The sequence below is a fragment of the Schistocerca nitens genome, unplaced genomic scaffold (assembly GCF_023898315.1).
Source record: "Schistocerca nitens isolate TAMUIC-IGC-003100 unplaced genomic scaffold, iqSchNite1.1 HiC_scaffold_376, whole genome shotgun sequence".
NCBI lineage: Eukaryota > Metazoa > Arthropoda > Insecta > Orthoptera > Acrididae > Schistocerca > Schistocerca nitens.
Genome location: NW_026045910.1, coordinates 7,352,809 through 7,369,842, shown reverse-complemented (window position 1 = coordinate 7,369,842; position 17,034 = coordinate 7,352,809).

The window sequence follows — 17,034 nt, the reverse complement described above, 5'->3', positions numbered from 1 at the left end:
AGCATCGGCTTTTAGCCTCATTATTTCTCGCAAACGATCTTTTTTCACACCAATACTATTGTCAATCCGTGGAGGGAATTTGATTATCTCTTCCACTAAACTTTTACTTCTGTTATCTAACAGGATTTCCTCTGGAGAGAATCCCTTAGACTCATGTCTCAAGATATTCATAATTCTCTCAAATACTGCTACATATTTGCCCCATGCCCCATGTTTGTGTTGGCAATAGGTACGGCAAAGTCGGCCTAGTCTTTGTTTGTGTGTTACGTTTGACACACCATCTACAATACTTTCCAATTCACTTTCTACACTACTGTCAATGCCGAGATTCCTCACGTTACAGTAGTTCAAATTCATACCTACGTCAATGTCATCCGGCCAATTAACAATGTGTATAAGCTGCTACTGCCTATGCACACCATCTCCTGCCTCATCAAAACTAACTACTATTGTTTTATCTTGTGACGTACATGTCAAAGTTTTGCTTTCGCAATTAATCACTGCACAGTACTTTAATAGCCAATTTAACCCGATAATTACGTCCGTAGTTAAGTCTGGCACGACGACAAACTCTTGTTCAAATCGTGCCCCACATGTCTCGAAGTTGACAGAAATCTGGTTTGTGACCGGTTTACTGGCCTTCCCAGTAGCACCGATAATTTTCACTCCTGTTACTGGCATAATTACGATGCCAGGTCTGTCTTTCAGTAACTCAAATATTTTCCCAGATACAGCACTCAATTCTGCACCGGTGTCAATCAACACGTTTAGTTGTAGGTCGTGCATATTAACAGACACTACTATCTGTCTACACTTGTCCTCGACTGTTTCTTTATTTTCCCGCAGTAAATCCTCGTCTATATCCACGTCATTCCAGAAAAAAACCATCCGGCTTTGAGCCTAAATCCAGCTTATCTGGCGGCTTTTTCAGCTTCTGTTCACATACAGTTTTAATTTCAACACGTTTGTCCTGAGGCTTAGTCTGTAGCTTCGCCTCCAATACCGAAACCTTTTCCTGTAACTCGTCAACTAGTGAGTGTTGCTTTGCTATCAATTCACTAATTGTCACCTTCGTTGATTCCTCTTTGGTCAGATTGATCTCATCTGCCAATCTACCTGGAGGAATGTACCCAGTAGTATCTGCAATTACTTCCTCTGGATCTGCGCAACCCACACTGCTACCGTCCGACCGTATAACGTCAGCTCTAAACTCATACACGCTGTAATCTACGTGCTTTTCTACCAGTCGTGTACGGCTATCACTAAAATTTTCGTAATCTTTCCCCTTAATACTCTCGCAATGTTAAAACTGGAGGTTTGCGTCGGATGGGTCGGCTACTTCTACCACTACAGCTTTCGTTAAGGTCTGCCGGTTAGGGCCAGAACTTTCCGTTAATACTTCAACATCCAACTCCTGCGGGACGAAACACGACGAATCTTGCTCGTGCTCCCATTAACATCAACTATTTCTAGTAAAGTCTGCCGGTTAGGGCCAGAACTTTCTATCACTTCACAAATACTATCTTCCTGTGGGACGAGACGCGGCAAATCCTGCCCGCGCTCCCCATAAACACTTCTCCCGTACAGGCCCCTATAATCTCTTAGTTCGTCGTATAAGCGACCGAACTGCCTTAACCAGACCTCATCCCTCTCTGCATCCCCTCGCTCGATGACGGACGTTTTATCCGACATCTGATCTTCTCTCAACACTTGCGAATCATTCTTAAACTCGATCTCTAGTTCTGCTGTGGGTGTTAGAGCTGCCACTTTATAATCTATTTCCGGAACACTACTTACATTGTTATCACTGACAGTGAATGTATTTTCTACTGCTGTGTCTACAGCTAATCTACTACTTGTGGGCGCACTCCTTTCTCTTAACACTGGCACACTCTCCCACCGCTGAATATTCCCCACGCAATTTTCATAACGACGACACCTGGGTTTCCTCCTGTTATTGGGCCTCCAAAATTTCTCCACGCCCGGTTGGCCCCTCACCGACGCGGATAATGGTTTCCCTGTCTCGTCCCAGCGGATACGCTCCCCGGATGCTGCTGAGGCGGCTGATCACACCCTCTGGCGTTATTACTATTCTGTGAAGCCCGTATCACGCTAGTATGATACGGGTTTCCGTCATTCCTGTTATTATTTGCATTGTACCGATTGTCATTACGGCCCGAACCACTATTGTTATTCCTGCCAAGACTGTGGTATGTATTATTCCCATAGCTGTCATTGTTTTGGTTGCTGTGGTACCCGTTGTTGTTACCACGGCTTCTACCACTATCGCGATTATTGCGCCAATTGTCCTCGTCCTCAACTCTTTCCAGGAAATCATTGATTGTCCTGTAATTGCTTCCTACATATCGTTTTGTATCATCTGGAAGCTTCTTGTAGAGTTCCCAGACTACTTCGGATTCCGTGCGGCGATCACGCAAATATTCCAACTTGCGGATCCAGCCCTCACAAAACTCCTTCATCGAGCCGCGTGAATTCGCATCGAAAGGCCTCGATACGACAAATTCGCGCCAGACACTTTGTTGTTTTTGCTCTGACCAGTATTCAGCCAGAAACAAATTTTTAAACTCTTCAAAAGTCAGGTTCGTAATGTTGAGGTTTAAGCTCCAACGCTTGGCATCACCAGCCAACACGTCAATAACCGCATTAATTTTTCTCTCATTAGTCCATGATCTGGGTAAAACCCTTTCACAATTTTTAATGAAATCCGTCGCGTGTATACCACCTTTTTTTAGGGGGTCGAACCGCTCCTCTTTCGTCAACAATTCCGAACTATGCGCACAGATTGGCACGTACCTCTGTTTTTCGTCAAGTTTCTTTTCTAATTCCGAAACTCTCGTAATTACTTGGCAAGTGGTTGTCGCAAGCGCTTCTACTTCCTTTTTTTTTTTTTTTTTTTTTTTTTCTTCGCAGGTATTAGCCTGCTTCGTCACTTTAGCATCAACCTCGGATACTGAAGCCTTTAAAGTTTCCACCTTCTGTTGATCCTCTTTTTTCACTAATTGAATTTGTTCCGTCACCTTATTCTCGATGATCGGAGCAACTGCTTCTCCTACACTTTTCTCGATTCTGTTAATTTCGGAATTAAAATGAGTATTTATGCTCGCAATTTCCGCCTGAACGCTTATCATTTCCTGTTTAAGATTACCGATTTCGGTATTAATTAGAACAATATCTTCTTACATTTTATCAACTTTTGTGTTAACAACTCCAACATTCTTGTTAACAACATTAATAGCTTTGTTCTGATTGTCTAGCTTCCGTTCAATTTTTTCATACTGAGCTTCTTGCTTGGCAGCCTGAGCTTCTTGCTTGCAGCCTGAGCTTTAATTTCTGCCGATTGACTCTTGATTTCATTAATCAAAACATTCAATAAATCAGTTAAATTCCCGGAAACTACCGGTTTTACTTTCGTAGCGGCTTCCTCTTTAATTGTCCCCCCATATTCGTCTTCAGGGGTTCAGATTTGATTTTCACATCCGATTCCGAAACATTTTCTAAAGTTTGGAGTTCCATTTCTGCTCTTTGTTGCGTTTCGGCGGTCGCGTCTTTCATGCTAGCCGCCTGCCCCTGAACAATGGGTACCGCGGTGCGCGTTTCCCACTGTTCGACCGATTGTTCCGTATCCAAGTCTACCAAATTTTGGTAATTGTTGCCTTCACTCATTTTAATAATTTTCAACATAAATAACAAATCTCAAATCTAATTAGGATTCCTCCCACTAATATTCTCGCTGACGTATCAACCATATCGTAACCAGTACTTTGTTACGAGATTTGCACAACGCAAAATTCGTGTCCAGAACAACCTCAAATCCGAAGATTGTCCTGTCACGGTCGCCACGTGTAACCTCCCCCTCACTTATCGACCTTAATGACAGTGAAAACTTAAACCGCGTGTACCTAATGGAAATTTGGGAAAAGCAATCGTCACCGAAGTTAATCTGTCGGTAAAGAGGGAGGAAAGGGTTACAACTAAATGAAAGGAAAAATGCAAATGAAACTGGTGGAAATTAATTTTGTAAAGGGGTGAAGTTAATAAAGAAAGTAAATGCGCGGCCGTTACGTTAACAATTAACTAGCGGTAATTAGATATTTGAGATTTGGGGGAAATTACGGTCGCCAGTCCTATGGACAATTACTATAGCAACTGAAAAAGAAAGGTTATTACACATATAATTAGCACTAGAAGCGTGGCAACTGAAGGTTGACACGTGTAGTGTGAAAACTGAAAGTTTGTCAGAAGTAATAAATTTCGCTACACTCTGACTTAATTTAGCAAAGAATTAACAAAACCGGAACATTGAAAGTTAATTTAGTGACTGAAACTAATAGTGAGCTTTGTTGCTGAAGCACTAAGAAATTCAATAAAATAAGGTTAGTCTTGGGCTACCTCAACAATCATTTCGAAAAGCTACTACAATCTACGCAATTTAGAAATAAGAGATTTAACTTTGAACTTGAATTAAATGATTCTGAACAATTAACAATAGTAAAATTTAGTACGTACCAAGCTGAGCTGCAGTCACAGGTAAGCTAAAATAAGCTAACAAAACTCGCACTCTTAATTTGTGCTTGTGTAATCTAAATATTGTAGCCAGCTATGAATACGTTAACTGAACTTTGAAATTAAAGCAGTGAAATCGAATGATGGTGGCGTTTGAATTTCAACGACACTCGGGTTCATTCCGGAAAAGGAAGGGACTCTGCTTGGTAATGCAATTGGGACAATGAGCAACAAAGGTTCATGCTACGTTGCTGTAATTTAGTAACGAAAATGGAACAGTTAGAAAAGCTGAGGTCTGCCATACAGTTCTAAAACTTTACGTGCTTCCAGTCTTCCTTGTTGGTTGATTGAAGGTTTGAAGCCGTCGATCGAGGAGGTGGCGACAGTCACTCATTGTCGGCTGTCGCTGTTGCAGTAGCCTGATGTTGGCGCGCCTTCTTCTCGACACGGTCACCAGGCGAAGTGGGCTCTTGATGTGCGCCAGCTAATGCTTCCCGTCCGCGACACCGTGTCAGAAACTATCATAGCAAGTCGAGCGCAATTACATGCTGCCCAACCCCGAAAGCGCAGCAACTCGCGGGAGCGTGACACAACACACCTGCTCCACTGCATTACCCCAGCCAGACAGCCCTGTGCTCTCGCTCCACGCGACCGAGTTAACACTACCAAAGATCCTAAACACTTTGGTTCTCCACACGACCTATCGATGTATTCGTTCGATAGCATAGTTTTCCCTAGGCCACACCCAGCGTATAAATACAAATAATATTCATAAAATGAACCAATTGTACATCGACATAAATGCATATATATGCAAATAGTAAAACAATTACAATATACAAAGACACAGAAATGTTATATCTTCAGTTAACAAAATAAGGAAAAATCTATAGTACAATAGATGGAAACAGAGGGATATGCATTTCCGGCGTTACACATTGCGGCAAGGGATCAGTTTACAGACTTTGCCGTTTAGGCAATGCTCCCGCATTTGACAGAAATAGCAATGATCATGCACTTTTGGACATCAAATAAATCACTCCGTTTCTGCAGCGAGATAACGACTGCACAGTTTTCCACATCCCCCCAACAAGCTTTACATACCTTCCACTGCTAGTGCTTACACCTGCCTTCTGTGAAGGAATAGAGCCATTAGTTTATAAAATTTCACTGTTGTTCCTTTCTGAACTTCATTTTTAAACTTCTTTGAACGGTCTCACACACAGTTAGAAACCTGAAAACATTTTGCTTAATGTTCTTGTCATTTCATAAACTTATGTCACAGCCAAGGTATTTGAAAGTTCTATTTTGCTGTAAAATATCGTTTTCTAGCAGAATCTTTGATCAGACTGCAGCATTCCCTCTAAAATCCATTATTTCCGTTTTATTACGCCAAATTTCAAAATTCTATGATTCACATAGATTATTTAAAAAGATGCATGAATTTGTGTAACTATGCCTCATTCACTTGAATCGTTACTTAACGATACCAACAAAACTTCGAACGGTTGTAAAGGATGTCGCGAGGAACAAAACGAATATAGGAATCCTTGACGTGAATCGTCTTCTAAAAACAAAACAGAGCGTCGAAATTACAGGAGCTAGCGCAAGCCCCAAGGCCATCCCTTCGGAAACCAACATGACTGTGTACGCAAACGAACTGCTGCGGAACGTCTCGCAACATTGTTCGTGTGTTACTGTGAACAGTTCAGTGATAGGTTTGTTCTTATCAGAATCGCGACTGATATCCATACCTAACAGTGGAGAAGATGTAGCTAGCTGCTGTGTAGACTCGTCTCGTCTCTTACGAACGCATTCATAGAAGACGAGGCCAGCCTACGACCCAGCTAGTTCTACCTCCTTCACTGGCGATCGTGCTCATTAACCGCAATCACTGAATAGAAAATAACAGTTGGTCCTTCATCATACATAATCAAGTTGCTGCCAAAAGGATGACCTGTTACCAGGCGCCGGCGCCTAAAAGTTTGATGCTCTGTAGCGTCATTAGTAATCAAGACGTTATCGCTCACGAGTTCGAAACCCGCCTCCGCTTAAATTTTGGTTAATAATCAGCACTGGTGGCCGTAGACTTCTGGCATAAGAAGTCACCCTAGTTCTGCCAACGGCCTTGCAAAGAGAGCGGAGGTGTGGACAGACGTTCAGGGCACTCTCCTGTCCTTGCGGTGGGAATCTGCCCCTAAAGCGGGAAGAATCACCAATGATCAACGGCATGACGATGCAGAAGGCAATGATACCATTGCACTAAAGGTACATAACGTGTATCCACAGGACATGTGGCCTGTAACTGAAAAAGATTCCGGATTAGTCCCCCATTCGGATCTCCAGGAGGGGACTGTCAAGGGGGGAGGTTACCATGAGAAAAAGATTCAATAACCAACGAAAGGATAGCGTTCTACGAGTCAGGGCGTGGAATGTCAGAAGCTTGAATGCGGTAGGGAAGCTAGAAAACCTGAAAAGAGAAATACTAAGTCTCAACTAGGCACAGTAGGAGTCAGTGAAGTGAAATGAAAAGAATAAAAGGATTTCTGATGAGATCAGTATAGGGTAATATCAACATCAGCAGAAAACGGGATATTGGGGGTAGGATTCGTTATGAATAGGATGGTAGGGCAGAGAGTGTGTTACAGTGAACAGTTCAGTGATGGGGTTGTTCTTATCACAATCGTCAGCAAACCAACACCGACAACGATAGTTCAGGTATACATGCCGACGTCGCAAGCTGAAGATGAAGAGATAGAGAAAGTATATGAGGATACTGAAAGGGAGATGGAAATCTAATAGTCATGGGGGACTGAAATGCAGTTGTAGGAGAAGGAGTCCAAGAAAGGGTTACAGGAGAATACGGGCTTGGGACAAGGAATGAGAGAGGAGAAACACTAATCGAGTTCTGCGATAAATTTCGAGTAGTAATAGCGAATACTCTGTTCAAGAATCACAAGAGGAGGAGACATACTTGGAAAGGGACAGGTGACACGGGAAGATTTCAATCAGATTACATCGTGGTCAGGCAGAGATTCTTAAATCGTATACCGGATTGTAAGACTTACCCAGGAGAAGATATAGACTCAGATCACAATTTGGTAGTGATGAGGAGCAGGTTGGAGTTTAAGAGATTAGTCAGGAAGAATCAACATGTAAAAAATGACAATTCGGAAGAACTAAGGAATGACGAGACGTGCTTGAAGTTCTTTAAGGCTGTAGAGGAATAGCTCTGTAGGCCGTACAGTTGAACAGAAAAATTGACATCTCTAAAAAGGACAATCACAGAAGCTGGAAAGAAAAACATAAATACAAAGAAGCTAACTGCGAAGAAAGCGTGGGTAACAGAAGAAATATATCAGTTGATCGACGAGAGAATGAGTACTAAAACGGTCAGGGTAATTCAAGAATACAGAAATAGAAGTCGCTGAGGAATGAAATGGGAAGCTAAGTGCAGGGAAGCTAAAAGGAAATGGCTGCATGAAAACTGTGAAGAAATCAAAAAGGAATAATTGTCAGAAGGACTGACTCAACATACTGGAAAGTCAAAACAATCTTCGGTGAAACTGAAAGATTAGATTAGATTAGATTAGATTAATACTAGTTCCATGGATCATGAATACGGTATTTCGTAATGATGTGGAACGAGTCAAATTTTCCAATACATGACATAATTAAGTTAATTTAACAACATACTTAAGTTAATATAACAACTTTTTTATTTTTTTGTATTTTTTATTTATTTTTTACTTTTCATTTTGTTAAATATTTTTTTGTTTTTTTTTCTTTTCTTTTTTGTTAATTTATATCTAAAAATTCCTCTATGGAGTAGAAGGAGTTGTCATTCAGAAATTCTTTTAATTTCTTCTTAAATACTTGTTGGTTATCTGTCAGACTTTTGATACTATTTGGTAAGTGACCAAAGACTTTAGTGCCAGTATAATTCACCCCTTTCTGTGCCAAAGTTAGATTTAATCTTGAATGGTGAAGATGATCCTTTCTCCTAGTATTGTAGTTATGCACACTGCTATTACTTTTGAATTGGGTTTGGTTGTTAATAACAAATTTCATAAGAGAGTATATATGCTGAGAAGCTACTGTGAATATCCCTAGATCCTTAAATAAATATCTGCAGGATGATCTTGGGTGGACTCCAGCTATTATTCTGATTACACGCTTTTGTGCAATAAATACTTTATTCCTCAGTGGGGTGGTAACAGGAAGAGTGCAACGGGAATTCCACTGCTAAATGTAGAGAGCAAATAGGTGGACAGAGTACTTTGAAAGCCTCTATAAGGGGAAGATTTCTCTGATGTGATAGAAGAAGAAGCAGGAGTCGATTTAGAAGAGATATGGGATCCAGTATTAGAATCAGAGTTTCAGAGAACATTGGAGGACTTGAGATCAAATAAGGTAGAGACAACATTCCATCAGAATTTCTAAAATCATGGGGGAAAGTGGCAACAAAATGACTATTCAAGTTGGGGGGTACAGTGCATGAGTCTGGTGACATACCATCCGACTTTCGGAAAAATATCATCCACATAATTCCGAAGACTGTAAGAGCTGACAAGTCGGAAATTATTGCACAATTATCTTAACAGTTCATGCATCCCAGTTGTTGACAGGTATAATATAAAGAAGAGTGAAGAGGAAAATTGAGGTGTTGGACTTCCATGGTACTAGAGGGAGCTATAGAGGATGAGAATTGTAGAGGAAGACAGTGGTTGGAATACATCCAGCAAATAACTGAGGACGTAGGTTGCAAGTGCTACTCTAAGCTGGCAGGCAGTGGAGACAAATTTCGCGGCAGGCCGCATCAAAGCCGTCAGAGGACTGATTACTCAAAAAACAAAAGAGACGTTGGATGATATTTCCCACACACGAGTTACCGTCCTCAATTTGTTCCACAGAACACCCTCTAATACCCCTCTATTTAAGTTTGTCTGTATCATTTTCTCGCGCCCGATACATTAAAAAATTGTCGCAATGAGCCAAACCCTTGTCTGGGTCCTGTATTTACTAGAATTCATTCACTTCTTTTAATTTCTGTGACTACCATAGCATTAGCTTTTTTTCGTCGGTTTTCTGACTGGTCTGTTGCGACCGATCACGAATTCCTCTCCTGTGCCAACTTCTTCGTCGCAGAGTAGCACTTGAAACCTACGTCCTCCACTATTTGCTCGATGTATTCCAATCGCTGACTTCCTCTACAGTTTTAGGATTCTGCAGGTCCCTCTAGTACCATGGATGTCATTCCCTGATGTATTATATGTCCTGTCATCATGGCCCTTCTCCGTGTCTTCCAAATATTCCATTCCTCTCCAACTCTTACAGAACTTCTTCATTCCTTACCTTACGAGTTCACCTAATTTTCACCATTCGTCTGTAGCACCACATCTCAAATGTTTCGATTGTCTTCTGTTCCGGTTTTCCTACAGTCCATGTGTTACTACCATACAGTGCTGTGCTACAAACGTTCAGCCTCTGAAATTCCTTCCTCAGTTTAAGTTCTATGTTTGAGACTAGCAGACTTCTCTTGACCAGGATTTCTTTTCGCCAGTGCTAGTATACTTTTTATATCGTTCTTCCTCTGTCCATCGAGGTTTATTTTGCTGTCTAGGTAGCACAACTCCTTAACTTCATGTACTTCATGATCACCAGTTTTGTGGTTACGTTTCTCGCTGTTCTCATTTATGCTACTTCTCATTACTTGCATCTTCCTTCGATTTACTTTCAGTCGGTATTCTGTACTCATTAAATTGTTCATTCTATTCGACTAATCGTGAAAATGTTCTTCACTTTCCCTAATGATGATAATGTCATCAGCAAACCTTTTCGCTGATATGCTTTCAACTTCCCCACTCTTGAACCTTTATTTCCCTCGTCGCTTATTAGTTGTATAATTTGAAAAGTGGGGCAAAACACCACATCCATGTCTTACACCCTTTTTAACCCGACCCCTCATTCTTGGTGTTCCACTCTTATTGTTTCCTCATTAGAGGCCATATCTCCTGTGGATTCACATGATGTGTCTCTGATGCAGTGCTTTCCGTTCGCTTCTGCATCTTCATGTCGTTGATCGTTACTGATTCTTCCGCCTTATAGGGGCAGTTTTCCACGCCAAGGACAAGAGAGTCCTTGACAAGGATATTGGCAGAAATAGTGTGACTTCTTATGCAGGTGGTGTCTTATTCGAGTTGATGATTAGAGAAGCACTCCGTCTTCAGGCCATAAGTGGCCCATCGGGTCCATCCGACCGCCGTGTCATCCTAAGATGAGGAAGCGGATAGGAGGGGCGTGTGGTCAGCACACCACTCTCCCGGCCGTTTTGATGGTTTTCCTTGACCGGAGCCGCTACTGTTCAGTCGAGTAGCTCCTCAGTTGGCATCACGAGGGTGCGTGCACCCCGAAAAATGGCAACAGCGCATTGCGGCCCGGATGATCACCCATCCAAGTTCCGGCCACGCCCGACAGCGCTTAACTTCGGTGATCTGACGCGAAGAGGCGTATCCACTGCGGCAAGGCCGTTGCCGTGATGGTTAGAGAAGGGACATGTATAATCTTGTTCCTGCACGTAACTTACGCCTCTCGAATAGCATCAAATGCCCATACTCAATGAAAGAGGTTTACAATTTAATCTAGAACATTGCCGCAAAATCTTGTGATCAGAAACTTCATGCCGTCACGCCACCTCCCCTTAGCCGGAAAGGGTAAGCGAAAGCTGCCCACAGTGCCTCGCATACTGAGCCACTTAACCATGCAAGTTCCGGCCACCTCCACCGACGTCTCTTAACTTCGGTGATGTGACGAGAACCATTGTATTCAACGAGGCTACGCCATTGGCTGCAACTGTAAGGTGGATGTTCAAGAGCTCTCCAGTTTAGCGTATGGAATTTTTCACTGAGTATGGTTGCTGTATGCATCCGCACACTGTCCGGTACATAAAGGACGTCAAAAATCAGTTGCCGGCTTCATTTGTTGTGGTAAAGAGGCTTAACATCCTCCACCAGCTTGCAGTAGTACGCCGCATTCACCGTCCTTCGCCAATGCAGGAATTTAATCAGCAATATATTTTTTGAACCCCACACCACACTTTCCAACGTTTACCTGGTTGACAGTCGTCTTGGCCTTCATCGGTGGTACTACTCCAACTTCCCTTCATACTCGTCCTGTTGTTGATGATGGGCCCATTTTTCGTCACAGGCCACGATTCGTTCCAGACAGGCCTCTTCTTCTTCTTCGAAGTGATTCAGGACTCACAGAGAGACGTTTATCTGCACATTCGTTGTGTCTCTACGAAAAGTCGTGGAATCCACCTTGCTGATATTTTTCTGTATCAAACAGTATGCGATAAAATGAAGAAATACTTATCCCCCCTACCCCCTATGATATAATATATATGAGATAATACATGGCTGGAATATTTTCACTGATGCCAGTTGCCGTACGACGTATGTGGCTTTGATTTTCCATTTTATCGTCACCATTTGTAAACTCCTGGGCCAAAATGAGCCCTTGGGTTTATTTAGAGTAGCATGCCAGACTGTTCTCGGAGTCAACCGATTTCACACCATCGCTGGCTGGAAAATGAATAATAACCCGTTGCGCAGAAGATATTGGTAATTCCTGTTCACTCAAAGCGATATTGAAATGTTGGACCATAGTATTACGACCTCGTGCATGGCTACCCCCTGCTCATTCTCTAGCAACCCATTCCTCAATCTGCCACTCTGCTCATGTCAGTAAAAGTGCCAACGGAAAGAAGTTTCTGGTCTCATAGAAAATGTCACGACTATTTTCTGAACAAGTTCCAGGAACATCCATATTGTTATCTCGCTTTATCATTCTCCCTTTGTATTTTATCCCATAAATTTTCCTTGATGCCCTGAGTAAGCTGGAGATATCTATCTATTCACAAAACAGCTTTCAATCCGAAACTTGTGTTTGTTCAGAAAGATAAACGTTTAGTAGACTACCGTCGTTGGTCTGAGGAATGTCCAGGAACAAATACAAGGTTATTTCGCTGAATGAACGGTGCGGGATATGTTATAATGAAATTGAGCTTCTGCAAAAACAGATGCGTCTCTTTATTTACCGCCTCAGCACCCGAATACTATAGGGTTTGGACAAACGTATGGAAACTTCAAAACTAAATACATTAATTTGCCCAATACGGTTTAGGATACCTGTTGACATTTAAAATTTCTTCCAGCCGGATAGAAGCGGATAACTAAAGGTTCCCTTGGAAAAGCAGCAATGGAACTGCAACTTATGTTCGACATAGTTAAATTAATCTACCAGTGTGAAAGTCAGCATAAAAGTGAAACTTCCTGGCAGATTAAAACTGTGTGCCAGACCGAGACTCGAACTCAGGACCTTTACCTTTCGCGGGCAAGTGCCCTACCAACTGAGCTACCCAAGCACGACTCACGCCCCGTCCTCACAGCTTTACTTCTGCCAGTACCTCGCCTCCTACCTTCCAAACTTTACAGAAGCTCTCCTGCGAACCTCGCAGAACTAGCACTCCTGAAAGAAAGGGTATTGCGGAGACATGGCTTAGCCACAGCGTGGGGGATGTTTCCAGAATGAGATTTTCACTCTGCAGCGGAGTGTGCGCTGATATGAGACTTCCTGGCAGATTAAAACTGTGTGCCGGACCGAGACTCGAACTCGGGACTGCTCGGGAGTGCTAGTTCTGCAAGGTTCGCAGGAGAGCTTCTGTAAAGTTTGGAAGGTAGGACGCGAGGTACTGGCAGAAGTAAAGACATGAGGACGGGGCGTGAGTCGTGCTTGGGTAGCTCAGTTGGTAGAGCCCATGCTCGCGAAAGGCATAGGTCCCGAGTTCGAGTCTCGGTCCGGCACACAGTTTTAATCTGCCAGGAAGTTTCATATCAGCGCACACTCCGCTGCAGAGTGAAAATCTCATTCTGGAAACATCCCCCAGGCTGTGGCTAAGCCATGTCTCCGCAATATCCTTTCTTTCAGGAGAGCTAGTTCTGCAAGGTTCGCAGGAGAGCTTCTGTAAAGTTTGGAAGGTGGGACGCGAAGTACTGGCAGAAGTAAAGACGTGAGAACGGGGCGTGAGTCGTGCTTGGGTAGCTCAGTTGGTAGAGCACTTGCCCGCGAAAGGCATAGGTCCCGAGTTCGAGTCTCGGTCCGGCACACAGTTTTAATCTGCCAGGAAGTTTCATATCAGCGCACACTCCGCTGCAGAGTGAAAATCTCATTCAGCATAAAAGTGTCCACTTATTAGGGATCAAGGGACACTGTTGTATCTCATGCAACGAGTTGGGGGACTACCTGGCGAATGAAAGTGTGATTCACGTTCAACCTTACTACACTTGCCCTCCACATATAGATTTTGTTGCTGGCGTAAAGAAAATAGTCCCTCAAGAATGGTCACATAGGTGGGAGATCACGCAGTAGTCCAAAGAAAGACATTATGTCCCATTACAACCAAGTTTTCCGCGGAACACCTGGTTCTCCCAAGTCAAAATATTTAGACGTCATACCACTACTATAATGCGCTTCCGGCTGGGTCACGGTTTTTATCCTCCACATGTGGAATGTTCAGCCATCGCCGAACCGCGATGTCCACCCATGTGAGATGACAGATCTCAACCATGTGATATTAAGATGTTCACGCTATGACAGATAACGCTGCCAATTTTCATTGCCTTGATCAGAGCAGGAATTCCCCAATTTACATCTGTGAACGACCTGTTTCGGCAGCTTTCCACAACGGACTATTTCGGTATTGTCCAGTTCCTGCATGCAGCGGATATCCAATTATAAGTCAGGCACAAAGGATCCAGCCTGAGAAGTTGTGAAGCGTGGACTGTGTTGAGTGTTTGAATGTACAAAGTTTAACCGGAATCTGTAGTTACTCACTTCTCTGACTAAATGTTTAATGACAAATATCAGTAAATTACAAAATGTAATGTCCTGTATTGTTAATAAGGGAATGTTTTACCATTCTTTCTCTAAAATAGTGACACTTTGAAGTAATGATGATGCAGGTGGATAGCGGTCGCGCACCCTTCTCCCCAAAGCAAACCACAAAGGCTCAATAAAATTGAGACTGTGGTGGGCAGACTTGAGAGATACGACAATTCATCCTCCTGCTCAAAAAACTAGCCTCGGACATTGCGAACTGGGTCCTGTCATCTTGGAACACATCAGCGCCATGGGGCAACAAACGTTGTACCTTGGGATGCCCGCCATGTTGCAGTCTTGGAGCGTAAACTAGACGGACAGTAAAATCTGGACTTAAAATTAACAGTGTAGGAGTAAGAACCAAGAGGGTGATTAGACTCTTCCACGTAGCTACCTTGGTGATGAATGACAGTGGGGATGTCATCTGTCGAAGAGATATAGACCCAGGGTGTTTCAAAGCCTTTTTATCAAATGTCTCGTGGTAATAGTTCAGGTCTAGGGGAACTACTTTTGTTAGTGAAAAAATGTTCGCTGATGAATGCCGACGACCCTAGGCGTTTTTGTTACTTCTGCTGAGCGAAATGGCGCAGCGGTTGGTATCCTGGAGTCTAATTCGGGAGGACAACGGCTCAAAGCCCGCTCCCGGCATCCACGTTTAGGTTTCTCAGAATCGTTCCAGGCAAATGTCTGAATGGTTTCCTCCAAAAGGTCATGGCCGATTTGTTTCCCCATTCTTGCTTAATCCGATCTTGTGCTCCGTCTCTAATGACCTCGTTGTCGACAGAACGTTAAATTGTAATCCTACCGTGACAGATATTATGCAACATACCTGACGCTGCTAGTTCGATCAAATCTCGTTGTCGCAGGGCGAGTGAATATAATAAATAGATGACTAGCGTCGCCGGGAAGCATTAGGACATATCTTGTCTCTAACAAAAATTGTTTCCCAGGATGCGAAATACAAAAAAAAAAAAAATTAAGCGCCTGAAGACACTATCGGATATCAATGTAATTTTGTTTACAGGGTGTCTCAAAACTGTTGGTCAATATTAAGGGATATGACAGGAATGATCATTCGAAATAAACAAGTCAAGTGAACATGGGATCTAATACTCTTACTTTAAGGACTCTGAGCAATTGTTGATCTTCGATACTGTGAAACAAATTTTTTCTACTGCAAGCTCTTTGCTTTCCATATTTTGGGAAGTGATAGTATGGACCAAAAAAAGAAAAAAGTCTAGTAAACATGTGCTATAAAATGCATAGATTTAGAGCTCTGGGAACTTCCTCATCTTCGCTATTTTGAAACACACTATTGTAATGAACAAGTGCTTATAAACTTTGAGGTATGCATTTTGGAGCATATGTTCACTGGACATTTTTTCTTGTTTTGGTCCATACTACCACTACCCAAAACATGGAAGGCAAAGATCTCGCAGTAGAAGAAATTTGTTTCACAGTGCCGAAGAATTGCTCATAGCTCGTAAGGTATGTGTTTTAGAGCTTACGTTTACTTTTCTGTTTCAAATGATCTTTCCTGTCAGATCCCTGAATATTGACCATCACTTCTGAAACACCCGGTATGTACCCATCATTGGCGGTTGTGTTGATGATTAAAGTTACAATTCACTGTGAGATGCAGAACTGTAACCAGAATGCATCAGTGTTGTTAGCTTCTAGTGTTCTTTTAGGCACAGTAGGATACATAAGCTGCCTGAAAAGCTTTAGATTTCGAGAGATCGTTTTGAAGAACACACAGCTGTCATGTGGTTCCCTGAAAAAGCTTTATCAGCACCTGACAATGGATCCACATTTGGCCGACAGGTCGAATCGATCTGTATCCATATTTTCGGGGAATACGTACGTGACAATGACCAAATGTTGGTCTACATAGGAAGGTGAGGGCAGATATTCTCGTCGTCAAGGTTCCAATCGAACATGTCTGACCACCGCAAGAGAGAACGGCAGTATCGAACACCGAGCATATTGTAACCCCATCATATCTGCACATACCATCTAAGAAGAATAAGTAAAGGTCACCGTGCTATATTCTGTGTGTCATCCCGCACCGTTCCACACTGTGGCTGCCATTAACACCACGACACAAACAGCTAAATTTGGTGTGGTGCACTGAGCACGAGTCATGTACTGTCGATGACCATCGTCGTTGAATATGGCGGCGACCTGGGGAGAGGTCCTACTCTTTAATTGTTTTGGAGAGGCACATCGGTGTTACTCCTGCAGTCACTGTGTCGAGAGCATAGGTTACGACTTCTGGTCACAAAGGGAACTCTGACAACACAGCGACTCGCTACGAACATTCTACGTCCTCATATGCAAGTGAGAGTATCAAGGCGCCATTTATACTGGAAAATGATGTCTGTATGACATGCCTGCGTGATGATGAGTTACTTCCGTGGGCAGCAAAAACCCCAGATCAGTCCCCGATAGGTGAGTGGTTCCAGCTCGGACGCCTATCCGTCCTACTGCCAGTAACCAGGATATCAAGGGCCTTATACAAATTGACGCAGGAAAGGATATGATTTTGACACCCTTCCGAAACGAATGTGC